The sequence below is a fragment of the Mauremys mutica genome, chromosome 3 (genome assembly GCF_020497125.1).
Source record: "Mauremys mutica isolate MM-2020 ecotype Southern chromosome 3, ASM2049712v1, whole genome shotgun sequence".
In the NCBI taxonomy this organism is placed as follows: domain Eukaryota; kingdom Metazoa; phylum Chordata; order Testudines; family Geoemydidae; genus Mauremys; species Mauremys mutica.
In genome coordinates this window covers 81,103,279-81,117,584 of record NC_059074.1, presented here as the reverse complement: position 1 = coordinate 81,117,584, position 14,306 = coordinate 81,103,279, and positions in this window count along the sequence as shown.

The window sequence follows — 14,306 nt, the reverse complement described above, 5'->3', positions numbered from 1 at the left end:
GCTGTGGAGTTAAATTTTGCTAGTACAACCGCCATACGTACTGAGCTATAGCTCGTATACAGTACTGGACAGTAGACCCTATCCTGACAGCAAATGGTGCCAAGATATGTTGAAGTTATTCTTTGTCCTTTGCAAGAAACATCATATGTTCTTTTGACTTCAGTAGCTAGAGATTATCATAAGAGAACTCTGTATAAAATTTCAAATGAAGGATTTATCCTCTTTGTAAAAGTCTTTCCATCATAAGAATAATGTTCCTTGTCTATACTACAAAGTTTTGCTGACATAGCTATGTCAGCTAGGAGTGTGAAAAAATCACACACCCCTAGCCAACACAGAAATGCCGAGAAAACCCTCAATGTAGATGCAGTTAGGTCAATAAAAGTGTGCTTATGCTGGCTTAGCTAACATCATTCAAGGAGGTGGTGTTAATATGCCGGCAGAAGAACTCTTTCTGTTGGCATATGCTGCATCTACAGTAGGGGGTTACATTGACACACCTAGACTGGCATAGCGTCTGTAGTGGACATATGGCCTTCAGAATGCTGATAACTCCCTTCAACTACTAACCAAACCAAACCAAATGAACAAACTACACTAAGAAGAGCTCTGACCCCATAATGGGAGAAGTGGCAGAGACTCCATGAAGTCCTCTAGGGACTTCACTATTGCTATTGATTTCATATAGCTCGCACTCAGATACTTCAGTGTTAGTCGGTCAGATAAAACCCTAACATTAGCTAGCTAGCTAGAATTGTGTCTCTAAATCCTCTTTCTCATAGTAAGATTTGAACAACTGCTATCAATAGTAGCACATCATCAGGCTCCCCTGAGCCATTATTGAAAACAGTTTTAGCCCTCGTGTAAACCTTCATTTTAATTACTTGAGAATCCATTCCTCAGACAATTTGTTTTGTCCTTTGGAAAGGCAAAGATTTTGTTTGCTTTCAATAATTTCTGCATGAGAAGTAATTTGCAAAGACAACACGATGTACATACATTTTGAAGCAGGCCATAAAACCTCATGCACTGGACAAATGAGGCTATATTCTATAGAAAAAATGGACTCTGTCCATAGAGTTATCAGTTGGTCACTAGTTAATAAGTAACAATCAATCTACAAACCCCAAGAAATGAACTCTTCATAATTCTACATCACCTGGGAAACTGTGCAGATATGGTCACCTTCCATGATCTCATAAAATTTCTATTCATTGTGCTGGCTTTATGCATATTAGCTTTAACAAAATTAGTTATTGTCAATAATTGACCTGATACAGTGTGATTTATTATGCAATAATACCCAGACAGATGTAGCTATTAACATAGAGAAATGAATTTGGAATATTTTATAAATAATAAAACCACAAACAATCATATATGTATATTTATAGTACATGGAATTATTAAACCCTGAAAATATAGCTCTAAATTCAGTTAGTTTATGCAGGATCATATAATATAAAATATTTTGTAGGTTATTCACAAAATCTGTCAAGCAAGTAGTTATTTATTTATTAAATCTTGACAAGTTTTTGGTCTGCTGAAAACATATCAGCTTTTAATAGGCAGTAAACAGAAATGGAGCTGTTCAGGTTGTCATGTTGTCTTGTTAGAACTAAATGCATTGGAACAAGTTTATCTCTGGTATAGCTCATTGGTCCAGACCCTAAATTGATACATATTTGCATAACTCCATTGTCTTAAATGGAGCTATTCTGATTTCATGTGCTGAGGATCTGGCCCAGCATTGACTTCAACACCAAGCTTAAATTTAGCCCATTCTTTTTTCCTTTCAAATTATGTAACAGGCACTTGAAGTTCTAAGGCATACAGATATCAACAACACTGGGTTCACCCCACCATTGGTGCTGAACCATTAGAGTTCCACAAAAGCACCCTGGAGTTCCACAAAAGCACCCTGGAATTGGGTAAGAATTATCCTTTCTATGAAGATGGTAATAGTATTCTACCTCAACACAAAACATGCACACAGCAAAACTGTACACAAATGGACACCCAAACTGAGAACGTTCCCATCCCTCACTCACACACACAACGTTTCAAAGCGATGCTGTATTCCCAGCTCCTAATATGCCCCTGATAGATCCTGATTCAAAAACTACAGAAATTATTAAACTTTCATTGAACCTTAAAAATGTTTTGGCTCATCCCTTGGGCAGTGGTTTGCATTGATTCTTATTTATATCCCTAATTAAAACATTCAGCTTGATTCTTGGGTTTGCTGTCAAATTTAGGAGATAGCTGTTTTAACCACACATAGAATGTCTCAATTGTTTGCTAAAGGCTCAGCAGGTTGTGGTCAGGGTCAAATACCCTTGCTTTCAACAGATTTTAACTTTGCATAACACTGACTCCTGAGTTCATGATAAGGCGGTAAAGCAAACCAAGAATGAGATCTTCACACTGTATCTGAAGGAAATGCTGAATGTGCAGGGCCAGGTGTGCAAAGCATTTGGGTGGGGAAAGAGAACAGAGTGCACTGAGAGTGATCTTCCTTTGTACCTCTGTGGAGGGGCCAGGCACATGATACCTTGACAGTGGCTGCAGTACAAACGTCCAGATAGACAGATGTTTGGTGCTTGCTCTTCCGTGAGCAGAAAGACTCCACAAGATTAGTGGTACAAGTAATGCACACCTTTCCAAGGGTATGTCTTCCCTGCAGAGTTAGCTGAGGCTCTTACCGGGTGTTGCCCCTAACCCACCTCCTGTTCATACACAAAACCTTCTCACCCAAGATTGGCAGTGCTTTCAATCTGGGCTAGCTGGGCTAGCTTCCCATAATTCGCCCCAAGTGCTCAGAAAGACAGACAAGTTATCCCACAATTCACTGGGAAAGAATCATAGAGTGACCCAGTTTACTGCAGCACAAAGAACCATGTGATATGCTCCCAGAAGTCCTAATGCTGCACATGGGTGAAACACAACACAATAACTTGAGTGTGGTTGCTCACACCTAAGCTAGGTGAATGCGGGTGCTCAGATCCAGGTGCCAATCACTTGAGTTAATTTTGCGATGAAGGCATGTTCCAAGTGGGTGGGAGGGAAAACCATGGCTCAGGGGAGTAAAAGCACTGGCGAGTATTTTGCTACCTTCATCACTGTGGTATCTGTGCATGTAGTTTCTGCATAGATGTGTGTCTGTTCACTATCCATGCATTCAGGGCCAGACTGTGATAGTCCCTTGTGTGGTTGCATGGGAATAGGAGGCCACAGAATCATCCTTTATATGGCCTAGAACAAGGAATGATCATAATAGCAGTCCTTCTGATCAGGGACTGCTCATCCTTGTTCCCACAAAGGACCAAATTACTCAGAAAGAGGGGAGAAGAGGCAGAGCCTCAACTCCACTTAACACTGGCCTGTAGAGTTGGAATGGCACACTGGGAGAAGCAATCTGTTCCATTGTAATGACTTGCCCACAGTGTACAGCCTGACATGCCCACCAGGCAGCCCCACAAGAGCTTGAGCCCTCTGAGAGGAGAGGCATTATTTAACCCAGTCAATGAAGATGTACACTTTACCAGCAAAAGAAGGCAATATTCTCTTGATATATGCTTGGAACAAATGGACCAATTCTGTTTATTTTCCCTTGGAAAAGCAGGATTGCCAGTTAATTTCCGTCGCCAGGAAGAAGGGGACTCTCTTTGTTTATTTTCAGCATCCTCCAGGAAATTAGTTTGTTAGGTGCATTATCCTGAAGTTAGACTACCAGTTTGCTTTCTTAAGTAGAAGTAAGGGCCTGGGTACTGAACTTTATGAAACTTTGCCAGAAAGTGGAGACTTAAACCAACCCTATTATCTCTCCTCACTGCTTGGTACCCAGTTGTGCATTGGCTGAGCTTGCCAAATTCAAACTCAGTCCGCCAATCCTCTGCAGAAGCCCTAAACGTGCAGTAATCTTTGTTTCAATTCATTCAAAACAGCTCTCCATAAAATTATCAGGAGCTTGGTGAAAATGTATCTCCTCACATAAGTCACAGTTGTGTTTGTGGTAACATCATCCAGAAGCTGCCAGCTTTGTATTGTACGTGAAATTCAATGCAGTCATCTTACCAGAGAAAAAGAAAATCCAGGGAGCATTACACAAGAGAAAGGTACATTTCTTTATAGGATCTTTTTATTGCTAATGAGGTTTAGATAACATGCTTATCTTTAAACAAATCAAGATATTTTGCAAGTCTGGCTTGGTGTGGTAACAACTATTACACTTTATACCTTAGTAAATATTGTGAAATTCACAACAGCAAGGGCACAAATAACGTTAGCAAACAGACCCTAACTCTGAACATCTCTTGCCTTTCAGCATGCATATTTAATTAAACAGTGAAAATTGATGTTTGGAAACTTGGTAATAGGACAAAAAACTCAGGTGACCGGAAAAAATTCCCCTAAAAGATTTTATCATTTCTTGAAGTTTTTGATAAGAAAAAACGAAAAATTTGAAGAGAAGTAATGAATGAATTCAGTGAAAGGCTGTCTACAGCATTAGCAACATCATAATAAGTAAAGATGGATAAGACATGCTAGATAATCAAGACCATACCTCTGGAAAAGTAGGAGATATAGCCCACAATGTACAGTACTTGCATGTTTCCTTTAAATATGAAAATGAGATATACTTATTATTTATTATTATTTTATTATTATTTTTATTATTATCCCTCAGTATTACAGTATGGGGATAATTTAATTTAAAAAAATAGCCTTCACTACATACAAGATTTTTAAGCATAAAAAGGGAAAAGCTGTCTAAAATTTATCCTTATGAGTCACTAATAAATCTGGACCACCAACTGTCTCCTATGAGTTGGGTAATCAGGAGTTTTGTTAAACCCTCTGCAGAATTCCTACATTTTAGGTGCTCAACTGTACTTGCTTCTTAAAATTCTTGCAGTGCCTAAGAGCAATGTCTTTTGGAGGTCACTGATCACGATGCTTGGCATGCCAAATGTGTTCTTGAGCTGCTCATACACCCTCACGGGTCACACCGAGTGGTCCAATAATCACTGAGCTTGCGTTTGTTCTAGTTTTCCATAATCATTCCACTTCGTGGTGGAGTTCTCCATACTTCACTATCTTCTCTTCTTGTTTCTTTTTTATGTGTCTTTCTGCTGGTATGACAATATCTCATTTAACATGGTATTAATGATGATGATGCACTGGATTGTCATAAAGAAACTGAGTGTTGCACAGATGGAAAATTTGATATCAGTGCTCTCAGATTATAAAATGGAAAAATATAGGTTCTGATTAAGTAGTAACACTGACAAATAAAAAACCAATTCAAACACTCAGGACTAGCTCCTCAACTGAACTACGCTGATGTACATCATCTGAGAAGGTGGCCCATGATTTCCTTTTCTCTGCCCTCCAGCTCTGATAGTCTTTGGGAAGCACCAATTGTTTCAGGCTGTTGATTAGACTCCATTCAAATCTGATGCCAAAATTTTGGAGTATGTGAAATTATGGGATTTTATATCCTAATACTTTTTGAGGGAGGGAGCGATCTAACTACTGATTCATTTCTCCAGAATGTGTCTCTTATAAGAAAACTCCCAAATAGTTTAGCTCTGAAATTCAGACTAAAGAAAGAAAGAAAGAAAGAACCAAGAATTTGTTAGGATGGTATTTATTGATTTTCAAAATTTATTTCAATAAAACATTTTTTTTAGTTTTAAACCTTCCCAAAAAGTATAGAAATCAAAACTCAAGATTACAGTAGAAGTACAGAAACTGAAACAGAGCAGTCTAATTTCACTGTCAAAGCTGAACAAAATGGAAAAGGTAAACCATGTAAATGGTTAAAAAGAAAATTAGATTTTTAAAAGTATTTCAGTTCTAATAACCCAGCTGTTATTTGTTCCACTTCAAAGGACAATTTCTTTAAATAGGATTATCTTGAAAATGCTCCTCTAGCCCTTTTGGATTTTTAGATATATACACATTTTATTAAGCCATAGTTAACTGATAGTATGGAAAGTGCTAGTGTTTTCAAGGCTAAACAAATTCCTTTATACCTCAGAGAGACTTTTGATACCAGGTAACTTTCCCGCTGAAGGATCTTTACTTAAGTGCTGTAAATTGGGGTGTCCCTGTTCAGCCCTAACTTGGGGCAGAGGGAAAGGGGGATGGATGGCTCTGAATCACAACTGGCTCAGAGTGAAGAATCAAAACCTCAAATTCTGCTTCAAAGTAATTTTATTTACTATAATATATTTGTCATAGATCCTGTTATCAGTTTCCACTGGAGCTGTGCTGTCAGGGAACAGACAGGGTTGTTGAATTCTCAAAGCTAGTAGAGAGGCACTGATTGCCTTATGCCTTCTGACATTCCCTTTGGGATGCTCAGGGTTTAAGGGTGGCACTTTCTCCCTCAATGATTTGGGTGAAATTCTGTGGAATTCCTCTTGTGGAGTTCTCCTCCCCCTGAACTCTGTCATGGGTATTTCTGCAAATGGGCACAATCCAGTCTGAGGAGCCTTGAACTGTGTCATTCTTCTTTTGACAATGTTGAGGAATTCCTTTCCATCAATGACAAAAAGAGTTTCCACTTTATGGAGTGCAGTGTCACACCTGCCAGTTGAAAATCACCTAATAAAGCTAATAATATATATATATATAAAAAAATAAATAAAATTTGGTTGAAACGCAAAATTTTCCTCCAAAATTATTTCCACTAGCTGTGAAGATAGTAAAAATAAATAAATAAACATATTTTAAAATTGTGAAAATAACATTAACATTTTAAAATTTAAAAACAATCGGGCTGTTCTAGTATCCAACACATGCTGCAATTTTTATGCAGGAGAAATTCCACAGCCCCATAGTAAGGGAAACACTACCAATTGTCTGCTTTAAAAAAATGCATAAGTGGCATTCGATTTCAGCAAGTTTACTGTGTCTTCAGAAGCATAAAATTCATATCCATAAGAGGTAACTAATTTAGTAAATCATGTGGGGATTTAATTAGTTTAAATGCTAACCATTTAAAATTAATGAGCTTTTATTAACAATGAATGGCACTTTAGAATAGGAAAATAATGTCTCCATGCCCTCTCCAACTTTCTGTGGGAGATCCCTCTTGGTCCTTTTCCTGTCTCCCTCTACACCTTATATTGGGGGTAATCTCAGGGTAATCTGATCTGCGATCATAAATTCAACTACCATCTTACTACCGATGACTCACAGATCTATCTCTCTGTTCCAAGCTGTCTCCTTCTGTCCAAGCACGGCAGTCAGGCGGCCTTCGGCGGCATGTCTGTGGGCGGGTGGCTGGTCACGCGGATTCGGCGGCGTTTCTGTGGGTGATCTGCCAGTCCCATGCCTTCGGCGTACCTGCTGCCCCCCGCAGCTTGCCGCCCCAGGCATGCACTTGCTGAGCTGGTGCCTGGAGCTGCCCCTGCTTCTGTTCAAATTAAAATCTCAGTCTGTCTCTCTCACATCATCTCCTTGTGCATGTCTATCCATCAGCTCAAGCTCCACGTGGCTAAAACAGAGTTTTTAATCTTCACCCCAAGCACTCCCCGCTACCTCCTTTCTTAAACACTGTGCACAACACCACCATCCGGCCTGTCACTCAGGCCCATAACCTGGGCATCATCTTCAACTCAGAGGCCCACATCAAGGCTATGTCTAAACTGTGAAGATTCTTTTTTCATAACATCTCTAAAATACGGCCTTTCCTGTCTAGCCACACAGAAGGCACCATGGTCAAGTGGCTAACAGCAGGCTGGCCTGGAGTGCAAGGCTGTGGAAGGGAGCTTGGGGCAATGGGTTGGGAGGCAGCAGGGCCTGGTGGCCATGAGAGAGGTAGGAAACCTGGGGAGGGAATGGGGGACAGAGGAGATGGGGAAGATGAAGGACCAGAGGAGGCAGTTGGAAACAGAGGTGATGGGGATGAATCTGGGGAGGCAGCAGGGGCCAGGGATGCCAAAATACAAGTTAGCCCAAGGCACCATTTTTCCTAAGACTGGCCCTGACTTGTGGGCACTGCAATAATAAATAATAACAAACTAATAATTATTAATATAATTAATGTCAAGTTCAATTATGAAAATACTGGACATTTCTAATTTAATTACAAATTGTGTTTAGATTATGTTCATTTAGAAGAGTATCAAACACTACAGAAATTATCCAAACCTATAAAAATCAATTTTGAATTCTTTATGAATGCACTATTTTTATTCTGTGGTTACCTTGTTTTTCTTAATATACATATTCAGATATTTATTTTGGAACAGAAATTCTTGTTTCCTTCTTATCATTTTCTCCCTTATGAAATGTCAATGATAATATTTAAAATAAATTGTTTTAAAAAGCGGGTAGAGCAATTTAACATGCAAAATCCTAGCACATTGCTTGATGTAGCATATCAGCTGTACTGATTCAATAATCTCTGAACTGTGCTGGGCTGGGGTTGGGTTGGGTTTTTTATTAGTTTAGTTGGTTGGTTTGGTTTGTGGGGGTTTTTATATTCAGACATTATTCTCAGAGACATTCAGTTGACACTCATACAAGTTGAGCTTGGGTGGCTTTTCTGGTGTTTTTTACTCAAAAGTCTCTATTCTTCCTACAGAAATCTGTGGCATTGTATGAAATTATAATGCAAAACCAAGCATGTGGTAGTAGAATGGGGTGTTGTCATAATGTAATTATATATTAGAAGACATTTATCCATTTCTAAGAGTTTGATAAATGCAAGCAAAGTGTGTATATATGCAACATATAAAATTAGACAATAACTTCCTGAAAAAGATCTTTCATGCTGAGAACTCTGGTAAACAAGACAAAGCAAAGAGAGAAAATTGTTTTTCTTTCCCAGGAAAATATATCAATTTTCCTATATTTAGTATATTCCAGACTCTGTCAACAAGTCACAGCTTGTGAAAAGAAAGTTGACTTCTATGTTGCCTGCTAAGATTAGGGTTGAAATTCTGGCCCCATTGAACTCAATGGCAAAACTTCCTGGATTTCATCCAAAACAAGTAAATGTTTATTGTTAGCTTTTGAAGATTGAAAAGAACACTCTCCTCCCATTCACACTTATCTACATTTCCAAGGACTGCACATTTAAAAGCTATTCATAGTATGATCATATTCAATAAAAAGGTTATTTTTGTAGATATTGATGTTTGAAGATAGAAATTTGTATATAAAGTATTTTTGCAGTGTACAACAAAAAGAATAAAGCAAAAATAATAGCAAACATATGCAAAAATAAACACATCTGTACTCCCTTTAATATTTTTGTTCTGTATATATTTCTATAGAAAAGAGTAATTTATTGTTTACAGACATATTCTTGTTTTTACAGAGTGATTTTTGCTTAGCTAGGGTGTGAGCCAAACACCACTTATGTCAATGAAAAGACTCCCATTGTTGGCTATGTGTCAGGCCCAGATGCAGTGTAAGACACTACAGAAAAACATAATATAAACAGTTCCAGCCGCTCTGCAATAATTTTCTTTAGAAGAGCAGAAAATTTGTATTTTGTTCATGATGTCATAGCTGAATTAAACTATTTAGAGGTTTAAAAAAGTACTGCTTTGTATTAAAGTGGGATAAGTTTCCAGAAATGCTGCAGGAAGTATAATTGATCTAATGGCATACATATATTGAGGGACCAGTCCAGCAAAGTGCTGGGCTTTTTATGGGAAGTAACAATTGTGCTCAACCACACTGATTTTTTCAGTGGGAGCTGAGAGTGTTCAGCATCTCCTCAGAGGCACTGGGGCCCAATTTTTCATAAATGGCATCTAGTTTTTGGCACCTGTATTTTTCAGTGCCCAAGTCTAGTAGAGTTAGGCAGTTAAAAATTGAAGGACCAAAATTAGAAGCCACTTATGAAAATCTAGTTGTAAGTTTCTTGCCAGATCAGGCCCTAGACTATTGTTGAAAGAATATCCTATATTTCATTGCAAAAGAAAGGGAACAGGTTAGGCCTTGTCTTCACAAAAAGTTTCACCTCTTTAACTAAAAGTATTGGTTTCTAAACCAATTTAGTTTAACTGGTACAACTTTTTGTGTGGCTATTTTTATATCAATTTAAACTTGGTTCATATTGCTTTCACTTGTACCTGTGTGTAAACTAAATTGATATAAGATGCCAACAAGTTTTAGCCAGTTTAATGAAATTGTTTTTTAACCAGTTTAAGTTAAACCAGCACAACTTCTGTGTGTAGACAAACCATAAGCACTTCACAGGGTGACGGAAGTTCCACATTGTATCTATATGGACAACAAAACTATCCAAAGTTATTATATTAAATACTAAAAATCAAGTTTTGGAAAAGATATAAAACCTCATCATTCAAGGGTTAAGCCAGTCTTCTGCTTTAGGAGCAGATTTTTCTGAGGGACAGTTTATCCTACTTGTGCTTACTTTGAGGCTTTTCCCACCTTCCTTGGAAGCATATAGTGCTGACCACTGTCAGACGCAGAGATTAGATGGACCATGAGTCTGATCCAGTGTAGCAATTACTATGTATGAGCACTTTTTTTAAAGGGAAACATTTCTTTTTAATTTAATGTATTACAAAATAAAAATGTGTTTGAATAATTTTACTGGATAATTTCTTTCTGAGAGTTTTAGAAAAGTATTTTGCTCATAGAACTTCAGTAATTTCTGAGTCTAAACAACCAGCAAGTTAAAGTAAAAAGAACTAAACATTATTTTAGCAATTACTTCCATTTTTAAACAATTGATATTATTGGGGAGTTGTTGTGTACCAAATAATATTTATTTAATATGCTGTTGTATTATACAATACTAAAGACATATATAGATATATGAATTTCATATTTCATCTCTACAGCCATGCAAGCTATCAATTATCCATAAATTATTTAAATGCTAATAAAATCTAAAATGTATATAGTGGGTAAACATGATTTAGGAGCTTAAGTCTCATTGAAAAACAATGGGATTTGGGCTCATAACTCATTTAGGCATTTTTGAAAAATTTACCCACTGTAGTGTGTATTTTCAGAGGCATATTTCCCCCAAACAACATTTTCCTGATATTATTAGATGAGTTTCAAATCATTCAGCAAACCCTGATACAGATAAGAAGCTTTTCATTTAGCTGGTACAGTATTTGTGAGAATGTGATAGATTGAGGTTTTGCTGCCACCTGTTGGTAAATATCTGAAGAGCAGGATCTGTGTTTTGCAATAAGGAAAAAACACAAAAGTTGAGGAAAGCAAGAGTGAGGGTAGAAAGTTGACATCTGGCTTGAGGAGAGAAAAGTTTCAAGTTATTAAGTCATAATGATCAAATGGGGTGGGGACAAGGTGAAAAGGGAAGATAAAAACTGAATTTCACAGGATTATTTTTCACATCTTTCTTTACAGAAGCAATGCGGTCATTTCCTACTGAGTCACTATACTACTGGAAGTGAGTCAGTGTGGATATGCTGAGTAAGTTGAAAGAATGTAGCTAATGACTGTATGATAGCCAGAAAAATAATTATTAAAAGAACACAATGAACCAAAATATGTTTTTGAAATGAACAAACTAGTACTAATATGGGAGTGCAGTGGAGAGTATAAACCACATGCAGTGTTTGACCTTCAGCGGTTAAAAACCTTGTTTGAAGTAAAGGAAAAGAACCTTCCTTCACCCATTAACATAGAGTATTGCCTTCCATTTAAAAATTCAGGAACCATCTTGCAGGAACTGTTGTGTTGATAAAGGGGTTTCAGGCGCAACAGAAAATAATAATAATACCTAGATCTTCTATATCATATTTTGTCAGTAGATCTCAAAGCACTTTACAAAGGTAGTCAGCTTCCTTATCGTCCAGGGGAAACAGAGATAGAGTGATTTGCCTAAGGTCACCCAGAAGGGAATAAAACCCACATCTCCTAAATCTTAACCCAGTGTTCTATCCACTAGGCAACACCCTTGTTTACTGCTACAACTCTGAGGCCTGATCTACACTACAAAGTTAGCAGGGCCGGCTCCAGACCCCAGCGCGGCAAGCACGCGCGTGGGGCGGCATTTGCTGGCAGGCGGGTCTGGCGGACCTCCCGCAGTCATGCCTGCGGCTGGTCCACCAGAACCCTGGGAGCAGCGGACCTGCCGCAGGCATGACTACGGAGGGAACGCTCGGCCCGCGGCTCCAGTGGACCTCCCGCAGGCATGACTGCGGACGGTTCGCTGGTCGCGCGGCTCGGCTGGACCTCCCGCAGGCATGCCTGCGGAAGCTCCACTGGAGCTGCGGGACCAGCGAACCCTCCGCAGCTGCGGGAGGTCCAGCCGAGCCGCGCGACCAGCGGACCCTCCGCAATCATGCCCGCGGGAGGTCCGCTGCTCCCGGGGTTCCGGTGCACCTCCCGCGCATGACTGCTTGGGGCGGCCAAATTCGTAGAGCCGCCCCTGAAAGTTAGATCCACGTAAGCCACCTTGTGTCCACCTAGTTGTGACATGTGTCTACACTTAAATTTGTCTCCCATTGATGCAAGTGTCCAGTTACAGTGATGCAGTAAAGCCACCCCTCCGCCTGCCCCCCAATGGCGTTGAGCCATGGTCAACATACTGAAGTCGACTCAAAGCTAGTGTAGACATTGCATTACCTATTTCAACCCTAACAGTCCTCCAGCAGCTGATCTGCAAGGCCCAACACTGACCACTGTAATTACAGTTGTGAGCGCCACACTGCCCAGGGGGTCATGGAGACTAGAAGCCCCCTCTCTCCTTTAAAGCCCTGTGGATTTTTGAAATACCTTTTCCTGATTGTCCAGCTTGGCGAGCACACCTAGCAGCTCTCCATTTTTGTGTGCAACTCCCCAGCTGACTATGGCAGCTAAAGTTTCATTCAACCAAGCAATTCCCTCCTCAATTCCATTTCTCCAGTGCCGCACTCACCATGGCTGATGCTGTGAGTGCCCTAAAGCATCTGCAGTTAGTGTATAGTTTGTGCACGTGCATACTTGGCTCCTTGCATCGGCACTGCTCATTCTTCCCAGGAGTTCTTGTGTTGATGCACAGTGTGGCACACCATGGGTAGGGATCCCAGTGTGTAACCCACCACTGTCCAGCACCCTGTCTTTTGGGAAGTTTTGGCAATGCATGGTGGGGCAGAAACAAGTTGCGCAGGGTGACTGAGAACAAGAGGTCAGCTTCACAGCATGCAATTTTCTCTGTCCCATAATGTCATCTGTCCCATCATTTTCATAAAACTCCTATAAAGCCCTCCTTACTGTCCACCATCTCTGACAGAAACCTGGACATTGCTCTGCACTATTGTCATAAGCATCGAAAGCACAGGACACACAATCCGCTGGTATTTGCAGAGCCACAAGAAGAAGCGAATCAGCAGAGAACACACCCTTCTTTTAGATAGCATAGAACTATTGTTGCCATGGTTGCTGAACTCTGATCCTGTTTTCTTTAAGACAAAACAAGACAAACACATGAAAAAGACCAAACAGCAGAGAAGTTTTAGTTTCTGTCTCTGGTGCTGACTTTCAAAAGTAACCTCACTACTATAGAACCACAGGCTCAGTGCATGCTCTTAATCAGCCTGACTCTGACAACTGGCAAACTATAGGCCAGAGATCGGCAACCTTTGGCATGGCTTGCCAGGGTAAGCACCCTAGTGGCCCGGGCAGGTTTGTTTACCTGCCGCATCTGCAGGTTCATCCGATCGTGGCTCCCACTGGCCACGGTTTGCCTCCAGGCCAATGGGGGCTGTGGGAAGCAGCGGCCAGCACATCCCTCGGCCCGTGCCGCTTCCCGCAGCCCCCATTGGCCTGGAACAGCGAGCCACGGCCAGTGGGAGCTGCGATAGGCCAAACCTTGACATGGCAGGTAAACAAACCGGCCTGGCCCACCACGGTGCTTACCCTGGTGGGCCGTGTGCCAGAGGTTGCTGATCCCTGCTATAGGCTGTTTAAGCAGGGCCGGCTCCAGCTTTTTTGCCACCCCAAGCAGCGAAGAAAAAAAAAACGAAAAAAAAGAAAAACCCGATTGAGCTGCAGCCGAAATGCCACCGAAGAGGAAGAGAGGGAGTGAAGGACCCGCCGCTGAATTGCTGCCGCAGACCTGGATGTGCTGCTCCAATAATGGATGGAGTGCTGCCCCTTTCTATTGCCCGCCCCAGGCACCTGCTTCCTTCGCTGGTGCCTGGAGCCAGCCCTGTGTTTAAGGCATTGCTTTTCGTTGTCTTTCTGGTCAAGTGCTCACAGCACAATAGCAAAGGGTGAGGTTTTCTTGGTGGCTAACACAGAAGAGGGCTATTAGAAGACAAAATGAGAAAGATAGAACAGAGAAGAAA